Source organism: Cervus canadensis, chromosome 28, assembly GCF_019320065.1.
Source record: "Cervus canadensis isolate Bull #8, Minnesota chromosome 28, ASM1932006v1, whole genome shotgun sequence".
In the NCBI taxonomy this organism is placed as follows: domain Eukaryota; kingdom Metazoa; phylum Chordata; class Mammalia; order Artiodactyla; family Cervidae; genus Cervus; species Cervus canadensis.
In genome coordinates, this window is record NC_057413.1 from 29,022,752 (window position 1) to 29,045,823 (window position 23,072).

The following is a 23,072-nucleotide window of genomic DNA, read 5'->3' on the forward strand; positions in this document are numbered from 1 at the left end:
TCACCCACATTTTTCAGTGAATTGGACCTCAGCTTTCTACCCTGGTAGAGAAGAACAATTGGAAAGTTTATAACACACTCTTATCAGCAGGCATAAGGCCATAGGAATTGGGCACAGGCCAACAATCTGTTTCTCCACTTCAAGTAAGAGTTGAGACAGCAAATCATTATTGTTTTTATAATAACAACGGAAGTTCTAAATTGTCAGTTTATCCCTTGAACATACAACTCCTGCTTTTAAGACTTGGAGGAGCTGCTTTTCAAGAGACATCAGGAAAGGAAACTGGAAATCTCATCAAAGAAAGAGGTTTGTAAAAATTGCATTCTATCCCTACTCTTTTTTTTTAATTTATTTATTTTAATTGGAGGTTAATTACTTTACAATACTGCAGTGGTTTTTGCCATACATTGACATGAATCAACCATGGGTGTACATGTGTACCTACTCTTACTAAATTCTAGGCTTATGGATGGGAGTATCTGCTGAAATGAAGGAGGAAGTTTTTATTTGAAGTGAACTGTTCTTGGAGCTTTGGACTTCATGGAAAATGAGAGTCCTTGACAGCCCCTATAAGCCACTTCCCCACCCCACTCATTGTATAAATATAACTTGGAGTTGCCTCTTCATTACAGAGCGTGAACTATGTTAATTTTCAGTTCATTAGTTGAATTCAGCCTGCCCAAGGCTCTGAACAACTCCATACCCAGGAAAGTTTCTATCAGAGGTGGGAAGGACTGAAACTCTGCACTGTCTGATGTATGGTAGATATTAAATTCATATTTATGAATCATGAAGATAATGAGAGACCCCAAAACAAAATTTTCAAAGTCCATTACATTGAGTTGCTAGAGGAGGTTCCTGTTCTGTGAAGATGTTTACTGTTTGAATGGTCTGTAGGCAGCTTGGGTGTTGTCAGTATTGATTTGTTTGATCCGATTCCTTACTTTAAGTTAGAATCAGGAATTCATTAAGGACAGAAATTATTGTATACACTTTTATATGATTCCCTGGATTTATAACAATGCTTCACAGATAGCAGTATCTGAATAAAACTTGGAGGATGATTGCTATGGCTGAATGTTTGTGTCCCCCAAAAGTCATATGTTGAAATCCTACTGCCCCATGTGATGTTTTTAGAAAGTGAGGTTTGGGGAAGGTGCTTAGATTATGAGGATGACACTCATGAATGGGATTAGTGGTCCGATGGAAGAGAACCCCACAGGGCTCCCTCACCCCTTCTGCGTACGAGAGAAAACTGTGACCCTGAAAATGGCCTTAACTGACCGTGAAGGCCCTTTGATCTTGGACTTTCATCCTCCAAATCTGTGAGGAATAAACCTCTGCTGTTTACAAGCTACCCAGCCTGTGATAATTGGTCCAAACAGCCAAACAGACTAAGATGATGATCACAAGAGCTAAAGCTTGAGCGCCTTCTGTTTATCCCAGGCTGATGCTGATGAGGATGCTAATGCCAGAATGACAGTGACCTGGACAAACTGCATAAATAACTGTGATAACAATTTATTATTTTACCATATATATTATAGTTAGTACGTGTATATTATAGTTAGTACATGTATATTATAGTTAGTATATATATAGTTACTATATATAATATATATTTTACCTTATAATTGTAGTTAGTATATATAGTTTTATATATGTGTATATAAACAATTAAGTTTATCAAAACTAGCCCTTCATCCTGTAGGAAATGTTTAGGATGAGGATAATTTGGATAGAAATTGTATCTCATCCACCCAAGCCAGTATCATATGAACTAACTACTAATGAAATGACTACGAGTTTTTTTTTTTAATTCCCTTTCAGGAAGATATAGGTAAATTCAGAAAGTCTAAATATTTTCTTCAAACATCCAAATTCTCTCCTTTCAAGCTACATTGCTATAGTGTTTCAGTGACTTCCCAGTGGTAACAGAGCACCATTATTCTGCCTCTACAGATCTTATCTTTCTCTCTAGAAATTTTATTAAAAAATATAATTGCCTTAAGAGTTCTAAGAAGGAATAAAAACTAATAAGAAGAATAATGGGATAAACTAATTAAAATGATGCATACATGTAGCCAAGGGTAATCTCCCTTTAAAAGAATTCTTCTCAATTAAGTTTATCAAATCTAGCTTCTTCACTTTAATGTGAAGGTTTGGTTATAACATATGTCAGTCTGGCCACTCCATTACAGGAATGACTTTCAAATATGTAGCAGATGGTAATCAAAATTGACTGGAGGCCCTTGAAGATATATGTTATGATTAACCAGACGTGGACTGCGTGACTCAGAGATGAAGGAATGCTGGGGACTCTTGAAGAGGAATTATATGATAATTTGGAGTGTTACAATCAGGTGGCAACATAAGCCACTGCCAGAACAGCATGGAAAGTGACAAGATGTGTGGTTGGGGTGATAGAAGTTGTTACCAAAGTCAGGAATGAATGACACTTGCTGACTTCTTACGTTAACCCTGTGACATATTAACATAAATGTAAAATACTGTAGCATCTCACTGTGTACTTCTGACAGCGCCCAAACATTCACATGTGGGACAGGCATTTGTAGCTTCTGAGTGTGTGTGTGTGTGTGTGTGTGTGTTGGTCAGGGACAGACAGGATACACTGAACTCCACCCCCATGCCATATGGTTGCGAAAATGTCCTCATGGGGATCAGGATGTGAATTAATGACAGGTGTCAATCATTCAGTCTTACAGAGCCTAGGAACAATGATTCTTTGGTAGTTTTCTATGTAATTATTCCCCCTACACTAAATGTCAGAGGAGTAAACAGGGTGGACACTGGAGAAAAGAAAATAAGGGAAACATCTCCATTAACATCAGTCATGCCTCCAAATCCTGAAATTTCAACCTGGGACTTATGGAACATAAATATATTTGATATTAATTTTTTAATTTATTTATTGGTAATTACTCTCAATCTCGCTGCAGCTCAAGGAGAAAATATTTGGCAGTTTGCTTCCATGCTATTTTTTGAGATGTCAAAACTTCCTCAATTCTAATCCCTCCATTAGTTAATTTATTTCTTTTTTCCCAAGTGGACTGTTATGAAAACATTGCTGGAGTCTTACATTCAGTTAGTTCAGTTCAGTTCCTCAGTCATGTCTGACCCTTTGAGACCCCATGGACTGCAGCACGCCAGGCTTCCCTGTCCATCACCACCTCCTGGATCTTCCTAAAACTCATGTCCATTGAATCGGTGACGCCATCCAACCATCTCATCCTCTGTCATCCCCCACTACTCCTGCCTTCAATCTTTCCCAGAATCAGGGTCTTTTCCAATGAATCAGTTATTCCCATCAGGTGATCAAAGTATTGGAGTTTCAGCTTCAACATCAGTCCTTCCAATGAATATTCAGGACTGATTTCCTTTAGGATAGACTGGTTGGATCTCCTTGCAGTCCAAGGGACTCCCAAAAGTCTTCTCCAACACCACAGTTCAAAAGCATCAGTTCTTTGGTACTCAGCTTTCTTTATAGTCCACCTCTCACATCCATACCTGACTACTGGAAAAACTACTCATATACATACATCTAGCTTTGGCTAGACGGACCTTTGTTGACAAAGTAATGTCTCTGCTTTTTAATATGCTGTCTAGGTTGGTCATAGCTTTTCTTTCAAGGAGCCATCTTTTAGTTTCAGGGTTGCAGTCACCATCTGCAGTGATTTTGGAGCCCAAAAAAGTACATTTCCATTGTTTCTCCATCTATTTACCATGGAGTGATGGGACCAGATGACATGATCTTAGTTTTCTGAATGTTGAGTTTTAAGCCAACTTTTCACTCTCCTCTTTCACTTTCATCAAGAGGCACTTTAGTTCCTCTTCACTTTCTGCCATAAGGGTGGTGTCATCTGCATATCTGAGGTCATTGATATTACTCCAGACAATCTTGATTCCAGCTTGTGCTTCATCCAGAACAGGATTTCGCATAATGTACTCTGCATATAATTTAAATAAGCGGAGTGACAGTATACAGCCTTGGCATATTCCTTTCCCAATTAGGAACCAGTCTGTTGTTCCATGGCTGGTTCTATCTGTTGCTTCTTGACCTCCATAAACAGATTTCTCAGGAGGCAGGTCAGGTGGTTTGGTGTTCCCATCTCTTGAAGAATTTTCCACAGTTTGTTGTGATCCACAGAGTCAAAGGCTTTGGTGTAATCAATAAAGCAGAAGCAGATGTTTTTCTGGAACTCTCTTGCTTTTTTGATGATCCAAGAGATGTTGGCAATTTGATCTCTGGTTCCTCTGCCTCTTCTAAATCCAGCTTGAACATCTGGAAGTTCATGGTTCACGTGCTGTTGAAGCCTGGCTTGGAGAATTTTGAGCATTAGTTTGCTAGTGTGTGATATGAGTGCAATTGTGTAGTAGTTTGAACATTCTTTGGCATTGCCTTTCTTTGGGATTGGAATGAAAACAGACCTTTTCCAGTCCTGTGGTCACTGTTGAGTTTTCCAGATTTGCTGGCATATTGAGTGCAGCACTTTGATAGCATCATCTTTTAGGATTTGAAATTGCTCAGCTGGAATTCCATCATCTCTGCTAGCTTTGTTCATAGCGATGCTTCCTAAGGCCCACTTAACTTCGAATTCTAGGATATCTGGCTCTAGGTGGGTGATCACACCATCATGGTTATCTGGGTCATGAAGATCTTTTTTGTAAGGTTCTTCTGTGTATTCTTGCCACCCCTACTTAATATCTTCTGCTTCTGTTAGGTCCATACCATTTCTGTCCTTTATTGAGCCCATCTTTGCATGAAATGTTGCCTTTTTATTTCTAATTTTCTTGAAGAGATCTCTAGTCTTCCCCATCCTATTGTTTTCCTCTGTTCCTTTCACTGATCACTGAGGAAGGCTTTCTTATCTCTCCTTGCTATTCTTTGGAACTCTGCATTCAAATGGGTATCTTTCCTTTTCTCCCTTGCCTTTAGCTTCTCTTCTTTTCTCAGCTATTTGTAACTTAGGGTCTAGCCTTGAGCTTCATGAATACACATAGGACTAAAAATTGATGACATTTCCAGGTGTACTGAGTATCATGTGCTGTTCTAAATGCTTTGCAGTTCTTAACTCATTTAATCCTCATACTGGGATTTTCTGGTGGTCAGTTGGTAAAGAATCCGACTGAGGCACCTGCAGTGCAGGAGACCTGGGTTTGGTCCCTGGGTTGGGAAGATCCCCTGGAGGAGGGCATAGCAACCCACTCCAGTATGCTTGCCTGGAGAATCCCCATGGACAGAGGAGCCTGGCGGGCTGCAATCCACAGGGTCACAAAGAGTCTGACACAACTGAGTGACTAGGCACATCACAGCACACAATCCTCAAACCAGTCCCATGAAAGAAGTATTGATGTTTTTATCCCCATTTCACAGATTCTGAAACTGGAGGCAGAAAGAAGCTTTTAAGTTGCAGAGCTGGATTTAACCAGGTCAAAAAGTCTCCTATACTGAAGAATTTTAACTACTCTGCTTTGCTGCAACTCCCCTATCAGTTTGCACTTGCCCCAAAAAGAACACCAGCCACAAAATCCCTGAAATCAATGTTCTTTACTGTTGTGGTTGGGTTTATTGAACTCATAGTGGGTAACAAAGCTTTTTGCAGGATTGTGTTTAAGAATAAGGGGAAAGAGGGTACAGTGGTGTAAAGACACATCCTGAACTAGGCTGGTCCCAAGTCACTCCCAATTACTGAGGAAATTTTTTCAGCTCATAAGTATAATTGAGCAAATTATTTCTTCTGTTAGATGTTTTTCATCTAAAAGGACCTGATTAGATCATTTCTATGACCATCTATAACTCTAATATTCAAATGAACATAGTATTTTTAAGTGGAATTAATTATAATATTATTAATCTTTATCTAAGCCTTGGCTCCCTTGTGATTTCCTCAGAGATGGTATCTGGAATACTTTATATAAAGCAGGTATCATTCCCTTCCTTTCCTTTTCTACATCAAAACCTCATTGTTTTCATCATACTAGTCTTCACTGATAGTAGATATGTGTTTATTTCTTTGGTTTGTTATCTGTTTCCCCCACTGGACTGTATGTCCTTGAGGATAGAGACTTGGAATATTTATATTTACCATTGTAGACTTGACATCTGTCACAAAATATTGTATATGCTGGACATGAACAAATTATTTCCCTCATTTTTTAGTATGGCCAGGGAAGAAATTGTGCCACTCTACTGGAGTTTTTTAGATGATAAAATTCAGTTTATTATTAGTGAATACTACTTTACTTATTAAGAATTTTTATAGGCATAATAGCCATAGTAATAGCTAAGCTATTCTTTAGCCTTCAAATTATCTGCTGTTATAAATCTTAAAAGAAATTGTAAGTAACTCCATTTTTTTGCTTTGTCTTTTTGACTCTAAGATACTGTTTCAAACATCTATTATTTTACTCTTGCCTATGTGGTAGATTGCAAAGAAATGACTTTCACGGTTCTTTATACCTCTTCCACAAAGAGACAGAATCTGCTTCCTCACTCCTTGTATCTAGAGAGGCCTTCTGATCGTTTTAACCAACAGAAACTGGCAATAGTGAGATTGTGCCATTTCTACACTCAGACCTAAGTTTTGCAGTTTCCTTTCTGGTTGCTCTTGGAAAAAATGCCACGATGTGAATAAGTTCGTGTTAACTGATCCAAATGATGGCCAGACATCTAACAGACATGTGAGTGTGGCCCAGGACTTGCCATCTGCAGACAGGTATATGAACTAACCTAGTCAAGACCGGGAACTTTTGACTAGACCAGAAGAAACACCCACTAGAATTTTGAGCTAAATAAGTAATGGGGTGGTTTTTTAAATTAGTACTTTGGGGTGTTTGGGGACTAATAAATAAACTCAAATACAATGATATTCTGAAAGCTCATGCTGATATTTTGGGCATTCATTTATCTCCGTTGAAATGGGGCAAGAACTCTACACTATTTTTAATTCTTGGAAATATGTTCTGTAGATTGTCTTTCCTTTGTCTTTATCAGATTTGATGTGAGGTCAGAGGACTTTCTCTAGAAGTCAGATCTTTCCCACACTTCTATAATACATTTTAAATGTGTTACAGAATCCAGCTTTGTGGTAATTATATATTTTATTTAAAAAATCTTTTAAGAGTCCTTGAAAAAATCCCTTAAGTTTCAATTTACATAGTTAATTTTTGTGGCATCCATTTTGCATAATTATAGCTGTTTTAGTTTTTCACTTGTATTTGCTAAATTTGTTTAGATTTAGTATGCTTGAAACCCACTCCAGTGTTCTTGCCTGGAGAATCCCAGGGACAGAGGAGCCTGGTGGGCTGCCGTCTATGTGTTCGCACAGAGTCGGACCCGACTGAAGCGACTTAGCAGCAGCTGTAGCAGCAGTGTGCTTGAAGTCACATGAAATGACCTCTAAGTAAAAGACTTCTTACCTTGATTGGTGTCAGATTCTCTGGACCCAAATATCAGCAAGCTGTTTCCTCTTATATCATTCACTTCAACTTCCCCATGAATAAAAGTGCACCATAAACTTAATTTTGTTTACCCTTTGGACAGAGAGCATTCCTAAGTGAAATACTTTACAAAGTACTAAGTCTAAGACCCTAGTAGATAAAAGAAAAAGATGAGAAGAACTTGAAAAACAAGAACCAAAATAAATAAGTTAGGGGATGAATTGAGAGTAGCACTGACATACATACACTACCATAGATAGCTGATGGGAACCTGCTGTATATCATAGGAAGCTCAGCTCAGTGCTTTGGTGACCTAGAGGGGCGGGATGGGGCAGGGATGGGAAGGAGATTCAAGAGGGAAAGCATATATGTATACATACAGCTGATTCACTTTGTTGTAGAGCAGAAATTATCACAACATTGTAAAGCAATTATATCCCAATTAAAAGCATAAATTAAAAAAAAAGACCCATAGAATATATAACCAAAAAATTGAATGAATAAATGAATGGTTCTGCAAGAATAGGTAAGACTAACTCCGAAGCCTTTCTCTTCTAGTCCATGGTACTTCTCCGGAAGTGGGCATTTTGTCCACCTGAGAGCCTGAGTTGGGCACTCAGGTGCACCCATAATGTCACCTGCATTACATAACATTTTAAATGCAGGTCTCAGCAGGCTCACAGCTTTTCACATTCTCTGACAGATACTCACGTTGACAGTAGACTGCATGATAAACCCCAAGAAAGTGACAGGAATTCTATTAATACCTGGATACAGAATTCATAAGGGAACACAGTAGGTCAGGAAGAGATTCCTAAAGTAAGAAACTTTGCCCAAGAATAGACTCAATCAGTTTGATTTGGTCAAATCGGAGGGAAGAGTTTGAAAGAAGCAGCAAAAAGGTTGAATAAGAAAGACTAGCACAGGCATTTTTGAGAATTTGGCTGAAGAAGAAATAAACTTAAAGAGGTAAATAGTGTTTCTATCTATAAGTCTTAAGAGAGGGATATCATTAAGGGAGGAGAAAGGAGAAGATAGATGAAGCCAGAGACCATGATAGGAGGGGGTGCAGACAAGAGAAAAATAAATAATTGTTGGCTGAATATGATTTGGCTGGAAATGTGTTTAGAACCTGAAAGTTTTTCACTTCCTGCTAATGATACACAATATTTATTTATTTTTCTCTCAATTTGGATGTGTTCTTCTGCAGTCAGTGGAGTGGATAACTCCCTTACATCATAAGGCTGTCATGGCATAAGGTGATAAATATAATTGAATATGGAAAATATGAACTGTTAAAGGAATATTATAATAATCATGGCAAAAGTAAGTGTACATATGAATACTTCGATTCTAAAAATCAAGAGCCAGAGCAGTTGGATTCCATGAATGAAAGGGGAAAGAAACCAACAAAAAAATAATCCAGCACAGTGACCACTGTCCAAGTGACCTGTGACCAGATTTCTGAGTGGTATACTCAAGCGCTCAGTGAGGAAGGCCCTGCCAAGGCCATGGGTAGTATGCTTGGGTCCCGACTATGATGTTTGTATGTTACTGGGTTTCATGAGGTCTTCTCTGTAGACATCTATCACGAACAGATTTTAAAGGAATTAAAATCTGCTTATTGCTCTAGGCATTTTTTACTTTGTTCTTGTGCTTCTCTCATTTTGGTGGTTCATATTTAGTCATTGAAAATAATGATGAACCTGGAAAAAGGAAAAGCTGTCTGCCTATGGCTGTAGTTAATGTTTTTGATCTGATGACAACTTATTTTTTATTGTAAACTCTTGGGAGTGGAGAAGCATATAATGGGGCTTGGTGATAACTATAGCCTTTCTTACTGTCTCTGACATTGCTTTCAAGTTTGTTGTTATCATTCTGATTTTAAACAAATGTATAGTAGATAAAGACAAGCTTAGTGAAGGCCACTCAATAGGCAAATTGAGATAGATGCATGACCTACACTATAATTTCTACACTACATAATACAATATTATGTCTGGGCCCTAGGTTGTTAGATGGGACCTTTACACCCTAAGAAGTCTTTAGTATGAAGTCATTAAATGGTGACATGGCCAGATTTTAGGGTGTGGTATCCTTACTTTCTAAAGGATTTCTCCCTGAGTCCAGGAATTTTTCACATTTTAAGTTAACTCGTTGTTGACCTTTAAGTTTACTGATGAGCTTTATGGAAGAACCAGTAATGATCTAAAAATTGAATGCAGATATAATCACATCTAGCTGTGCTGAGCTCAGTCACTTCAGTCGTGTCTGACTCTTTGCAACCTATGGACTATAGCCTGCCAGGCTCCTCTGTCCGTGGGATTCTCCAGGCAAGAATATTGGAGTGGGTTGCTGTGCCTTCCACCAGGGGATCTTCCCAACCCTGGAATTGAACCCATATCTTCTGCATCTCCTGCATTGCAGGCAGGTTCTTTACCCACTGAGCCACCTGGAAAGCCAATCACATTTAGACCCAAATGCAATTAAATAAACATATATTTGATATCATTTATATAAGATTTAAGCTTCCCTGATGGCTTAGACAGTAAAGAATCTACAATGCAGGAGACCAAGGTTTGATCTCTGGGTCGGGAAGATCCCCTCAAGAACAGAATGGCAACCCACTCGAGTATTCTTGCCTGGAGAATCCCATAGACAGTGGAGCCTGTAGGGCTACTGTCCATGGGGGTCAAAGAGAGTCAGACACGACTGAGTGACTAACACTTTCACTTTCTTTCATGTAAAATTTTAAAAATTATTATTGTGTTCTTCATTTTCGTATGGTACAGAACCGGATATACTACTTTTGAACACTACTATCTGTCTTCATGTTGTACATATGCTTCAAATTACTTATTCTTTCCAACATTCTCCACCATTCCCATAGCACATACTTCCAATCAACATATACTATCACAGGTATTGTATTTTTTTCCCTTCAAATACATACAAACTTTTTTTGGGTTCCACAGGTAAGTGAAATAATACACTATTTGTTTTTCTGTGTATGACTTCATACCACTCGAGAGCAGAACAATGATTGCCAGGGGCTTAGAACTGGGGAAAGGTGAGATGTTGGTTAAAGCATACAAACTTCCAGTTATGAGATGATTCTTGTAAGTTCTGCAGATCAGCATAGTGATCATAATTACAAATTCTATACTGTGTACTTGAAATTTGCTAAGGAAGTGCATATGAAGTGTTCTTACACCACTGGGTGGGGAAAATGGTAACTACTGAGGTGATGAATGTGTTAATTAGATTGATTGCAGTAATCATTTCACAAGATATACATGTATTAAATCATCATGTACTCCTTAAGAATTCAAGCTGTACAACATAAATATATATAGTTTGTGTCAATCATTCCTCAATGAAGTTGGGAAATTTTTTAAAAACAAAAAATTCCCCAAATAGGTACAGAATTTCATTTTTTAAAGCAAAACTTAAATATGTTCCACCTATCTTTAGTCTACTTACATAGTCCCTGAATGGTATGTGTATGGTTTCTACAATGTTTCCCTTGTTTTACCCATATTATAATTTTTTTCATGCACAGTAGAGTGAGTAGCAAGTTTGTACAGTAAGAAAAATGTGCCTTCTAAGCACTTGCCACCCTTTATCTTTCCTCCTTTCCAACACCTTCCTTCTTTCCCTATGTCCTTTCATTCTTTCTGGGCTTCTTAAAGTAGTAAGAAAACTATTCAATTTAGCAAAGATTATTTAAAGCCCATCATATTTTCAAATAAATCACAAATACTTCAAGGTCAATGAATCTAATTCATTGCTTCCAGTAAGATGGAAACTTTAAAAGAGGGTGAAATGACTCTATAATCCAGAATTTCACATTAAAACAAACAGAAAAACAACCATTTTATTCAGACCATCTTCTTAACCTCACAAGACTAGCTATCATTCTTAAATATCTCAGGTACCATTCCCAAGTTTGCTAGTGCTTTCTCATATGATTTTCTTTTCTTAGAATAACCTTACCCTTCATTCTTATTTGTTGAAAGCCCAATAAAACTTTACTTATAAAAATAGATGGTCAGCCTATGTACCATAATTTGCAGTATTTGTCTTGACTACTGAATTATTTGACTTTCCTTAAATTTTATGCTCAAGGAGAATACCTGCATCATTTCATCCTAGTCCTGGCCCTGTCATTTATCCTTTAAAATCTCCTGTATTAAATCTTACCTAATACGTCAGGTAGAATCAATTCTTTTCCTCCTAAAATTGCAAATGTTTGGCCATACTTGTATAACCATGTTTATCACATTACAGAATAATTATACAAAAAGAAAAAAAACAACAACAACCTTGTCTTCCTATATTTCTGTGACCCCAAATAAAGCACATCCTTTAGACCACATTTTGAGCTAAACATATTTGCTGGATGAATAAATTAATGAAAGATAAAATCAAAATGAAAAAAAAATCTCTAAGGTGGGGCATTTTTCCTGCTGCCCTTATCACAGTCATGGTAATGCCTTAATTTATTTTTCAATGATGCTTTCCTTGGAGACTTTCATCCAAAGTTAAAGATATTTTAAGCAACTTGGAGGCAAGAATCATGTTTTCTGTTATTTTTAAAAATATTTATTTACTTATTCAACTGCATCAGGTCTTAGTTGTGTAACGTAGGATCTCTTGTTGCAGCGCAAGTTGTGGCTGCTAGGCGTCGTTGCTCTGTGCCACATGGGATCTTAATGCCTGGACCACAGATTGAACTGAGTCCCCTGCATTGCAAGGCAGATTCTTAATCACTAGACCACCAGGGAAGTCCCAAAATCTGTTTCTTTTTAACACAATATACACCAAAGAAACTGGGGACTGAATTAGGCTTAAAGCTGTGAAACAGTGACCCCTGATGGGACAGAGATCAACCATTTTGAATCTTAATTACTTCAGGAAATTTGGTGGCGAGAGTAAGGGGTTCTTTCATGACAGGACCCATATTCACCTTCACCTCTCTTGTACCAAAAGTATGGTATATATGCAACCAAGTTTTGATAAATAAATAAATGCATAATAGACACAAATGAACTACAAAAAAGAAATTATTCATTCTGAATAATAGGAACTTCTTATGAATATTGCTCTTCCAGTAAGTTATTTTTTTCCTAAATCACTTTTTTTTTTCCCATTTATTTCTACTAGTTGGAGTCTAATCACTTCACAACATTGCAGTGGGTTTTGTCATACATTGACACGAATCAGCCATGGAGTTACATGTATTCCCCATCCCGATCCCCCTTCCCACCTCTCTCTCCACCCGATTCCTCTGGGTCTTCCCAGTGCACCAGGCCCGAGCATTTGTCTCATGCATCCCATCTGGGCTGGTGATCTGTTTCACTATAGATAATATACATGCTGTCCTCTCGAAACATTCCACCCTCGCCTTCTCCCACAGAGTCCAAAAGTCTGTTCTGTACATCTGTGTCTCTTTTTCTGTTTTGCATGTAGGGTTATCATTACCATCTTTCTAAATTCCATATATATGTGTTAGTATACTGTAATGTTCTTTATCTTTCTGGCTTACTTCACTCTGTATAATGGGCTCCAGTTTCATCCATCTCATTAGGACTGGTTCAAATGAATTCTTTTTAATGACTGAGTAATATTCCATGGTGTATATGTACCACAGCTTCCTTATCCATTCATCTGCTGATGGGCATCTAGGTTGCTTCCATGTCCTGGCTATTATAAAGAGTGCTGCAATGAACATTGGGGTGCACGTGTCTCTTTCAGATCTGGTTTCCTCAGTGTGTATGCCCAGAAGTGGTATTGCTGGGCCATCACTTTTAAAAAGATGGAAATATAACTACATAAAATAACAGAAGTTGAAGTTATAATTAATTTCTAATGACTGGACTCCTACTTTATGCCAAATACATTATTTTTCCTAGTCTTTACATATACACATGCATGTATACATGCTAAGTCACTTCAGTTTTGCCCAACTCTTTACAACCCCATGGACTATAGTCCACCAGACTCCTCTGTCCATGGGATTCTCTAGGCAAGAATACTGAAGTGGGTTGTCATGCCTTCCTCCAGGGGATCTTCCCAACATGGGTATTGAACCCAAGTCTCTTATATCTCCTGCACTGGCAGGCAGGTTCTTTACCACTAGTGCCACCTGGGAAACCCAACATATACACAAGTTAGGTATTATTTTTCTTGCTCCAGTTCTTTTTTTAGTATATGTGCTGCAAAAAATACACATCTTTCTTCAAATAAAGAAACTGAGGTCAAAAAGGTAAATACAGTACCCTAATTTAGTAAAGAATTTTGCAAGAACTCAAATTCAACTCCAATTCTAAGGTCTTTATGTTCCAACATCTTCATCCATGATAATTATATACTCATTCCATTTTGCAAAACAGGAAACTTAGAGAAAATAACTGATTTTCTGAAAATTGTTTTGCCAAAAAAAAAGGCAGAGTCTGGATTAAGGACCAGTAAGTTTCACGCCGCTGTCCACACACAGAACCATTGTTGCTTCTGCCCCAGTTGTGCCTCAACTCATAACTTGTTTATATTTTAAAATCTGTTTCCACCTTATACATATTACATATTTTAATTTTCCATAGATTTGTGCTGTGAATGGAGTGCTGGGAGGCAGACCTTGACTCCATTCACAAGTGTCTATAAAAACTTGCTCCACCTGTAGTAGGTGTCCACAGTTGTCAAAGCAAAAAACATTGGGGTCTTCCTTGACCCATCTTCCTCTCACATTCCTTCCTAGTCCTGGCAATAAATCCTGCTGACTCTAAAATACAAATTACAATTCAGCTACTTCTACTCTGGCCTGAGTCAAAATCATTTCCTACCCAGATTCTATTAATAGCCTCCTAACTGGTCCCCGAGGACTTTCCTGGTGGCTCAGCAGTAAAGAATCTGCCTGAAGTGCAGGAGACATGGGTTCGATCCCTGGGTTGGGAAGATCCCCTGGAGAAGGAAATGACAACCCACTTCAGTATTCTTTCCTGGGAAATCCCATGGACAGAGAAGCCTAGTAGGCTATAGTCCATGGGGTTGTAAGAGTTGGACACGAGGCAGTGACTAAACCACCACAAATTGGTCTCTCAATTTCCATCCTTACCCTCCTACAATCTATTCTCAAGGTGGAGAAACATACCGTGTTCATAGATTGGAAGAATCAATATTGTCAAAATGGTTATACCACCCAAAGCAATCTATAGATTCAATGCAATCCCTATTAAGCTATCAAGGCAGCAGCTAAAGGAATCTTTTTAAAAGACAAATCATATCATCTCATTCCTTTGTTCAAACTCTCTCCTTATTCCCCATTTCACTCAGTAATTTCTCACCATGATCCAGAAGGCTTGTTGTAATCTGTCTCCCTTTGCCCCTATGATTTAATCTCTTTCTGCTCCTCCTCCCTTGATTCACGTCCCTCTTTCACACTTGCCTCCTTGCTGTTTCTCAGACACTCCAGCAGGTTCCCTGATCCCTTAGAGTTCTTGTTCTGGCTGCTCCTTCTATCTGCCTGGTTCTTCCTTAGGTTCTGCTGGGCTAACAATTTCATCTGCCTTACTTCTTTCAGTTTCCCCTTTCAGTTAGATCCATCCTAACCATTCTATTTTAAATTACACCTCTGCTCCCACCCCCTGCACTCTAATCCTTCTTCCTCTTTCTACTCTCTTTCTTCCCCATATGATTCACTGGAGTCTAACATCCTATTTGTTTTGCTCACATGTTGTATCAGTTGTGCATGTTCTGTCTTCCCTAAATAGAATGAAAGTCCAATGATAATTAGGCGTTGTTCTCTGTTTTGCCCACTGATAGATGCTGCATGCTTTTAACGATGTCTGACATACAACATTCTTGTGACAAGTGGTCTTGCTCTGTTTATGAACGTTGCAGTACTGCCAGCTTACAAACCTCACCCTCCTCCCTTCCCCTTGTGCCTCATTTACAGGAAAGCTGAGAAAACCCCAGGTGTTCCCTCTTTGTCACTTGTTAAGGATTGAAATCACGCAAGCCCCTTTGTAAGTGAAACCTCACCCCAGCACCACCCCCTAATTGCACATAAAATCCTGAACCTCTCCTTTCCTTGGTCTCATCAGCTATTTTGGACCTGCTGGAGAGATAGGCCTTGCCCCCACCATAAAATCCAGTCTTCTAATAAACCTCTGAATATTATTTTAAGGGGAGGGGGAATTGTGACATCAGTCTAGACACCCAAACCAGATTTTGGATAGTGGTCCTTTCTGCCTTTCCAAAGTAGCAGCAACAGTGCTATAAAAATGTAAGTGTTAAAGATTTTTTAAAATGCAAACGAGAACTAACACACAGAATCTCAGTTGACAATTACCAAGGGAAGGTTCAAGCAAATAGAAAGACTTTGGTCTTCCTGCACATGAGGGAGATCAGCAAAAATTTTCATACCAGAGGGGGCAAAAGCATTGAGCCTCCTGGATCATAACCAGAGGAAGAACATGCAGATGACAAGAGAGGTCCGTCTGCTCTAGCTCCACCTTATATGGAAAAAGCTGGAGCGATGCTGTCCAAACACCTCCTTGTGGTTATGTGTGGGATGCCAGCTCTTCTGGGTCAGGAAAAACTCATGAACTTCAAACTAGACAATGAGACCTCAGATGATACTCTCAGACACAAAGACAATATTAATCCATCCCCTCAGAAGATGATTTGTTGAGAGCTCGGGAACTAGAGGCCCTGGTTAAGAGTGTTGTACCAGTGGCAGTAAGGGCATTCCCCCGGGGCTCAGTGGTAAAGAATCCGTCTGTAATGCAGGAAACGTGGCAAGAGCTGTGGGTTCTATCCCTGGGTCAGGAAGATCCTCTGGAGAAGAGGAAATGGCAACAGTCTCCAGTATTCTTATCTGGAAAATTCCATGGACAGGGGAACCTGTTGGGCAACAGTTCACGTGTCACAAAGAATTGAACATGATTTAGGGATTAAACAACAACCAGTGGTAGTAGGGGAGAATGCAGTGATGTTGCATAATTTGTTAAGAAACTAGTATAAAAACATTCAGTTGTTTCTTTAGGAGCAGGGGTTTACTACTATGGTAACATTACATGTAAAGACCTTGGAATCCAAGATCTAAAGATATTTTGACTGATTTAATGCTTGTATTTGCTTGGGGTAAAGAAGCTAAGTTTTGGCTGCCAAACTAGCAGATAAGCTTTATTTGACAGTTGTTCTTCTACACATGCCATGTTCTTGAGTTAACATATGTAGAGCAAGGTCTAGCATATTCCTGTTGGTAAAAAAAGAAAAATATAGGAGATCAATATAAAGTTAATCCATGCTATCTGACCCATGGGAATGCTGCCATCATTGTATTTCTTTGATAAATTCTTGAGCCATACCTGGTATGGGCATTCTGGTGTCTAGATCAGTTATAACCTGATTATGTGTCAAAGATGCAGTGCAATTTATCCAGGAGCAAACTCTAACTGTTATATTTGTAGCAGTTGTACCACTGAGAATACAAAACTTTCTTCTGATAATGACCTCAAAAAATGGGTTAGAGGTTGGTATGTAGGTATTTTTAGTTCTTAAGTGGTTTGATTAAGCTAAGGTAAAGTTTATTTCCCCTCAAGGCTTTTATGACTTACTATATACCCTCAAATTTGTCTTTTATTATCTTTCTTTCACAATCTGGCTGAACTAGTCATTTCTACTTTAATGTAAAATTCTTTCTCCTTTTTCAATCTTAAAAGTTGTTGTTTGTTTGTTGGTTTTTTTTTACTTTTCAGATAATTAAATTTTTTCTCTCAAGTATCTGGTATTCTGTAGTAGTGGGATTAGATGTGTATATAGGAATATTCATAAAAATAAGAAAGCTGTACTACTTATCTGTAATTATAAATAATTCTATTAGATTAGAGGAAGGACAGAGAATTTTGGAGTGTTAATACTCCTTTGGAGCAGAATCACTAGATAGATTTTTAATAGTTATCCTTCTTAATTTTGCCAGTGTGGAATGGTGGTTCTTTTAAAGGCTTTTTACTTGCAACACAATATATTTTCTTATCTCTAGACTCTAAAATTGTACAGATCATTGATCCTTTTGGTTGTTTTATTTAAAGAGCCGTAAACTATATTAATTTCTAGCCTATTTACTTTTTTAGGCTATTTGGAAATGTCTAACCACACATCATTGAATATTTTCCAAAATTGACAATTTCACATTTTAACTTTTTTTCTGGTTAAATGGGCTTGAATTTACTTTTAAAAATAAAGGATAAGTTTCCCCTTATGTTAGTGGCTGAGTCTACCCCAGAATCCTACTGGAATGTTCCCTGCAGTCTATGTTTTATCTTAATTTAATTTACAGATTGAAACTGTGTTCAATCTTCTCTTCAAGAGAGGCTTTTGAAGTTGCTTTATGTAGTGTATTTTCAATATTGTATTTAAAAATTTTTATAACTGTGCTACTTAAATTTTCTCTTTTCTACTCTGCTGATTTTGAACATCCTCTCCATCAATGGGCTAATGATTAATTGAGCTACTTGGTGCAGATCTACAGTCCAATAAAAGAAGTATTTCACAAAATTCTTAGAGTTTTGATTTCTAAGTACAGGGTTCAAAGAAAGTGAATATTTGTTGCTTTGTCTCTTAATTTTCCTCAAACCAAAGCATATTAACTTATTGATTTTGACATGTCAGAAATCCCACTTAATGACCATTTTTATACTAAGCAAAAACTATTTTTTTGTCCCTATTCCAGTAAAATCCAGGAATTTGGGGGAAAGTGCAGCTTAATTCAGGAAGTCAAAGTGCTTCCTAGGAGAAGTTTGAGATTTTGACATAGACAAATTCATGACAAACAAAAATCAGAGGCAGTTAGACACAAAGTGTGTTTATAAACAGTGTCTTGAATTCCCCAGCCAAACAGAAGTCTAGGAACAGTGTTTTCTTAAGTTTGTGGAAATTATTTTTCATATTTTAAGTACCAAAAAAAATTCACATACATTGAGCAAAAATGACACACATGATCTTTGTGGCAGCATTATTTATAATAGCCTAGAAGCAACTCAATTTTTAAACTAAAAAATGGATAAATAAATGGTAGTCTAGTCATGCACATGAGAAGGGGAATGAATGACCTATTTTATTATTCACACCAACATGGTTGAATCTCACAAACAGGATGAAAGATACTGGACTCCAAAAATTATAGATTGTCTGATTTTCTCAATATAAAATACAAACACAAAGAGAATTCATGGAAATTGAAGTCAGCTAGAGGTTACCTTTTTGTAGGGGAGGAAGGGGAGTGGCTGAGATGCTGACAATTTTCTGGTTTTGATTTCAGAGGTAGTTATACACATTTATCATGGCGTACATTTAACTTTTTTTAACTTGTTCTATATTTAATACTTCAGAAAGATTAATAACAAAACCTAGAAGTTCAATTCTGATAAATTAGCTATAAAATAAAGTAAATCTTTCAATTACTCCCACATACACACATACCTTCCTTGGACCCCTCTACCTTTTATATATATTTTTTTCTATTTAGAATGGCACAAGCTCATGTTGTGTTTCTCAAAGAAGACAATCCTGTCTCACAGCAAATTTTTGCTATTGTTACAAATACATAAGTCTGAATGGCTAACCATTAATGATTCTTTCTCACTCTGCTTTTTCTCCTTCTCTCTTTTTCTATCTCCCTCCACCCACAAACTGAATATAACATTGTAAAATACTTATATATTTGCATTTTTAAAAAAGAAAATTGTTTTCTTAATTCCCCTTACCATTTTTAACCATTATATATATATACATACATATATATATATATATATATATGTCAGCATGAACTACTTAATACATCATCTCTGAAGAATTAAAATTTGTAACCAACTTCAGAACAATATTTTTGCTGATACTGTGAAATAATTTTAATGTCAATCCAATACATTCTTTCTTAGACTCCCAAGTAAAGCCAGAAGGGGCAGAGGCAAGTACTGTGTTAAAAATATTGTAGCAGGAGGGGAAGCAGGAAAAGGGTGGAAGGAGGGTTTAGAATTGACAGAACATTCTGTGCCTCCAAAATTATTCTAATGCCATTCAATTTTAATTCAGGGTGAAGATTCGGGTCAGTTGCTCATTAATCCAATCTGGCTTTCGCTTCTAGGCTACTATTATTAACTCCCTTATTCAGATGTTATTCAAATGAGTCTCTCTATTAAAAGAAGCGAACTGATGCAGGCAAAACATATTGTTAGTAAATCTTCCCCAGTTTGGCAACACATTAATGATAGATCTGGCATTCTCAGTGTCAAAAACTCCATCGGCATCTGTTACAACAGAATCAAGATAAAATGAGCGAGATGAAAACAAATGGAGGCAGGGAGGGGAAAGTGCTATCAAATATTTGAAATGCTTTACAGATTCTTTGTCTCCAAAGACTCTCTCACTTTTCAACAAATTGATCAAGAACTTGGTACCACATTAAGCAAGTAACTTATCTGCGGAAATACAAACAGGTAAACATGTGTTGATAACAGTATGGAAATACTGGGGGCAGATAGGTGCTGTCAGAATAAAGTATCTGAACATGTCTTTGGCGAATTCCTCCTTCTTTGTAACTCTTTTGTCCCTATTATACCCATTCCACCAGGCACATCCTCTTTTGCACCCAAACGTCCAGGAGTTTAAACATGGTGCCTAACCAAACATTAAACAGTACAGCATCGTTACTTCTTACTACGGTTCATCAGCCCTGAATCTCTTCTGGAAAAACCTTATTCTATAAGTTGATTGCACTTATCAGGCATTCAGATCTGACTAATGTAATTCTTCATTAACAATTTATCCTACTAACGACACTAATAGTAGTATAAGTCATCAAAGCACAGACTCTGGAGCTAGGCTGTGAGGGTTCAGATCCTACCACTAGCTGTGAGACCTGGATCCAGTTTTTGACTTTTCTTTCCCCAGTTTTTTCATCTGTAAAATGGGTAATAAAAATAGTACCTACCTACTGGGCTTTTAAGAGATTGAATGAATTAAAATATGCAAGTTATTTAGGGCAGTGTCTGACATCGTAAGCACAGTTTTATAACTGTTATTCTTATATGTCAAGGAAATTTTATTTTAAATAGGATTTCTTGGAGGTACCAGTAATCTAGATCCAAAGAAAGACTTTCTAATGGGAAAAATGCTAGAACAGCTTATGAAGCAGCTAGGGAAAAGTATATACAAATATTTTAAGAACTCTCAAAATATGCCCTCTCTCTAATGTATGATTACTGCTAAGTTACAGATAATTGAGGTCCAATGAGCTGACATTGCCTGGCTGAGGACATAGAGTTGGCGAAGGATGATGATAAAGTTTTGTCTTGGTGGAGCTAAGAGGTGCAGCACTAGGGATCTGGGTCTTTCAATGAAAGTGATGAGACCCCAAGAGCTTCAATATGCCAAACATCTCTCTTCCCCAGTTCTCAAATCTACATCTCTTTCTAGTCTGTCTTCAGCTGTGGGTAATACATCCAGGTGCCTCCAAGACACTTCTGTTTCTGTAACCCAGTGTATTCCTGTGTCTACACACAGGAATATTTTGTACCCCACTGGTGTTGGAAATAATGACTATGTTTGAAAGCAAAGGGGTTTTTGCTTTGGATGGCAAATTAATGAAGTAACAAAGTTTGCTTAGAAGAATTTCTCGGGCTCATATTCCATACCTCCTGTGATAAGGATGACCTCCATCCTCCCAGCATAGGGAGGATGCATTCCCACAGGAGCTTTTTTCCCCCGGATTTCAGGGGAACAAAGTGGGTCAGAGTGTTCTTCTTATACAGACTGTTTCTCAAGTAAACTTTAATTCAAAATAATCCATAAGGTACCTTGGCACATTTGGGGCTCCCCTCCCCAAGCCCAGTCACTCCTATAGCTGCTGCTGCTGCTGCTGCTAAGTCGCTTCAGTCATGTCTGACTCTGCGACCCCATAGACGGCAGCCCACCAGGCTCCGCTGTGCCTGGGATTCTCCAGGCAAGAACACTGGAGTGGGTTGCTGTTTCCTTCTCCAGTGCATGAAAGTGAAAAGAAAGTGAGTTCGCTCAGTCATGTCCGACTCTTCGCGACCCCATGGACTGCAGCCTACCAGGCTCCTCCATCCATGGGATTTTCCTGGTAAGAGTACTGGAGTGGGTTGCCATTGCCTTCTCCCACTCCTATAGCTAACTCCTACCAATTCTCCTATCACTACCACTTCTAGAATTTCTCACTAGACACCTTGAATTATGCCGAATTAGAGGCCTGATGTTATAAACTCTTGAAGCTTCTAGGTATGTGCTGTGTTTACATTACAGATGGCCTTGCCCCCCTTTGATGGTCAGTTTGCTAGTGCATCTTTTTCACTGCAGTATACACACTACAGAAAGAGTGACTACGCACTTTCAAGAGTCGTCAGTCGCTCCAGATTTCTTGGTTACTGCTCTGTCAAAGAAAGTAGCCCAAATCCTAACAAGTGTGGACTGATTTGCTGGTTTCACTCCAACACAGTATCAGGAGCTACCTTTTAAACTGTATTTACAAAGTCTAGTGAGGTCTTATTATGCCCACCTTTTGTGACTGGTCCATCCAACATGAGGATGATTCATTGTGAGTAAATATCAGTCACATTCATGTGTGTGTAATGAGACCCAGCCCAGCATGCTACAGAGAGAGATACTCAGGGATGTGATGGGGCTGGCGGTGGATGTGGTGGAGGGAAAACAAGGGGTGGGGAGGGTGGGGCGAGCAGGCTAACCAAAAGCATTTGCTCATGTTCTCTACTCAGTCAGTAACACATTGTGCCTCTCTTTAACTGATGAAAAATCGCTCTCACTAAAACCTTCAGGTATACAATCTCCTTCAGAAAATGTTTTAGACTTCCTCTCAACACTTTCTGTCCCTCTAAGGTATTCTCAAAGTATTATTGGCCCATATTCTGTGAAAGCCCTTATCATATTTTATTAAAATCTTCAGAGTTAGTCAGTTTCTCCCACTAAACCATAATCTCTTTGAGAACATGGATCTATTTTTAATTTATGTTTGAATTCCAATCACCTAATTTAGCATTTGTCCATAGCATACATTGAACATGCGCCTATTGAATTTTGTAAAGCAGAACTAAGGGTATGCCACCTAGAAGTTCACTGAAGTGAGCCACAGAGGTGAACCCTGGACTAAGCACCTTCTATGCTTCCAACTCTAAAGTGCCTGCGTATTGTGTCTGTGTACTAGGTGAGTGTACATTTCTGCACAGTAAAGACCACATCCTCACTCTGTTCAGTGCTAAGCCCAGGACCTTAATGATTCTTAATTACATTTTTATATCATAAGTGAAAGAATCATAAGTGTGCTGAAGGTTAAGAGCTGACTTATATTTTATACCTGAAATAGTAAAAGAAACATTCACTTGGGTTTTTTTCCCCCCAAATTTCAATTTCTTTAAGCTTGTTTAAACAAAGTATTCAAAGAAAACACTTTAAAGAAAATACTCTTTATGAATGACAGTTTTGGAAAGAATATTATACTCACAGTGAGACAGCAGAAAGAACAACATCATGATAGCTAACATTTGTCTAATACTTAATAGGAGTACAGTAAAGCA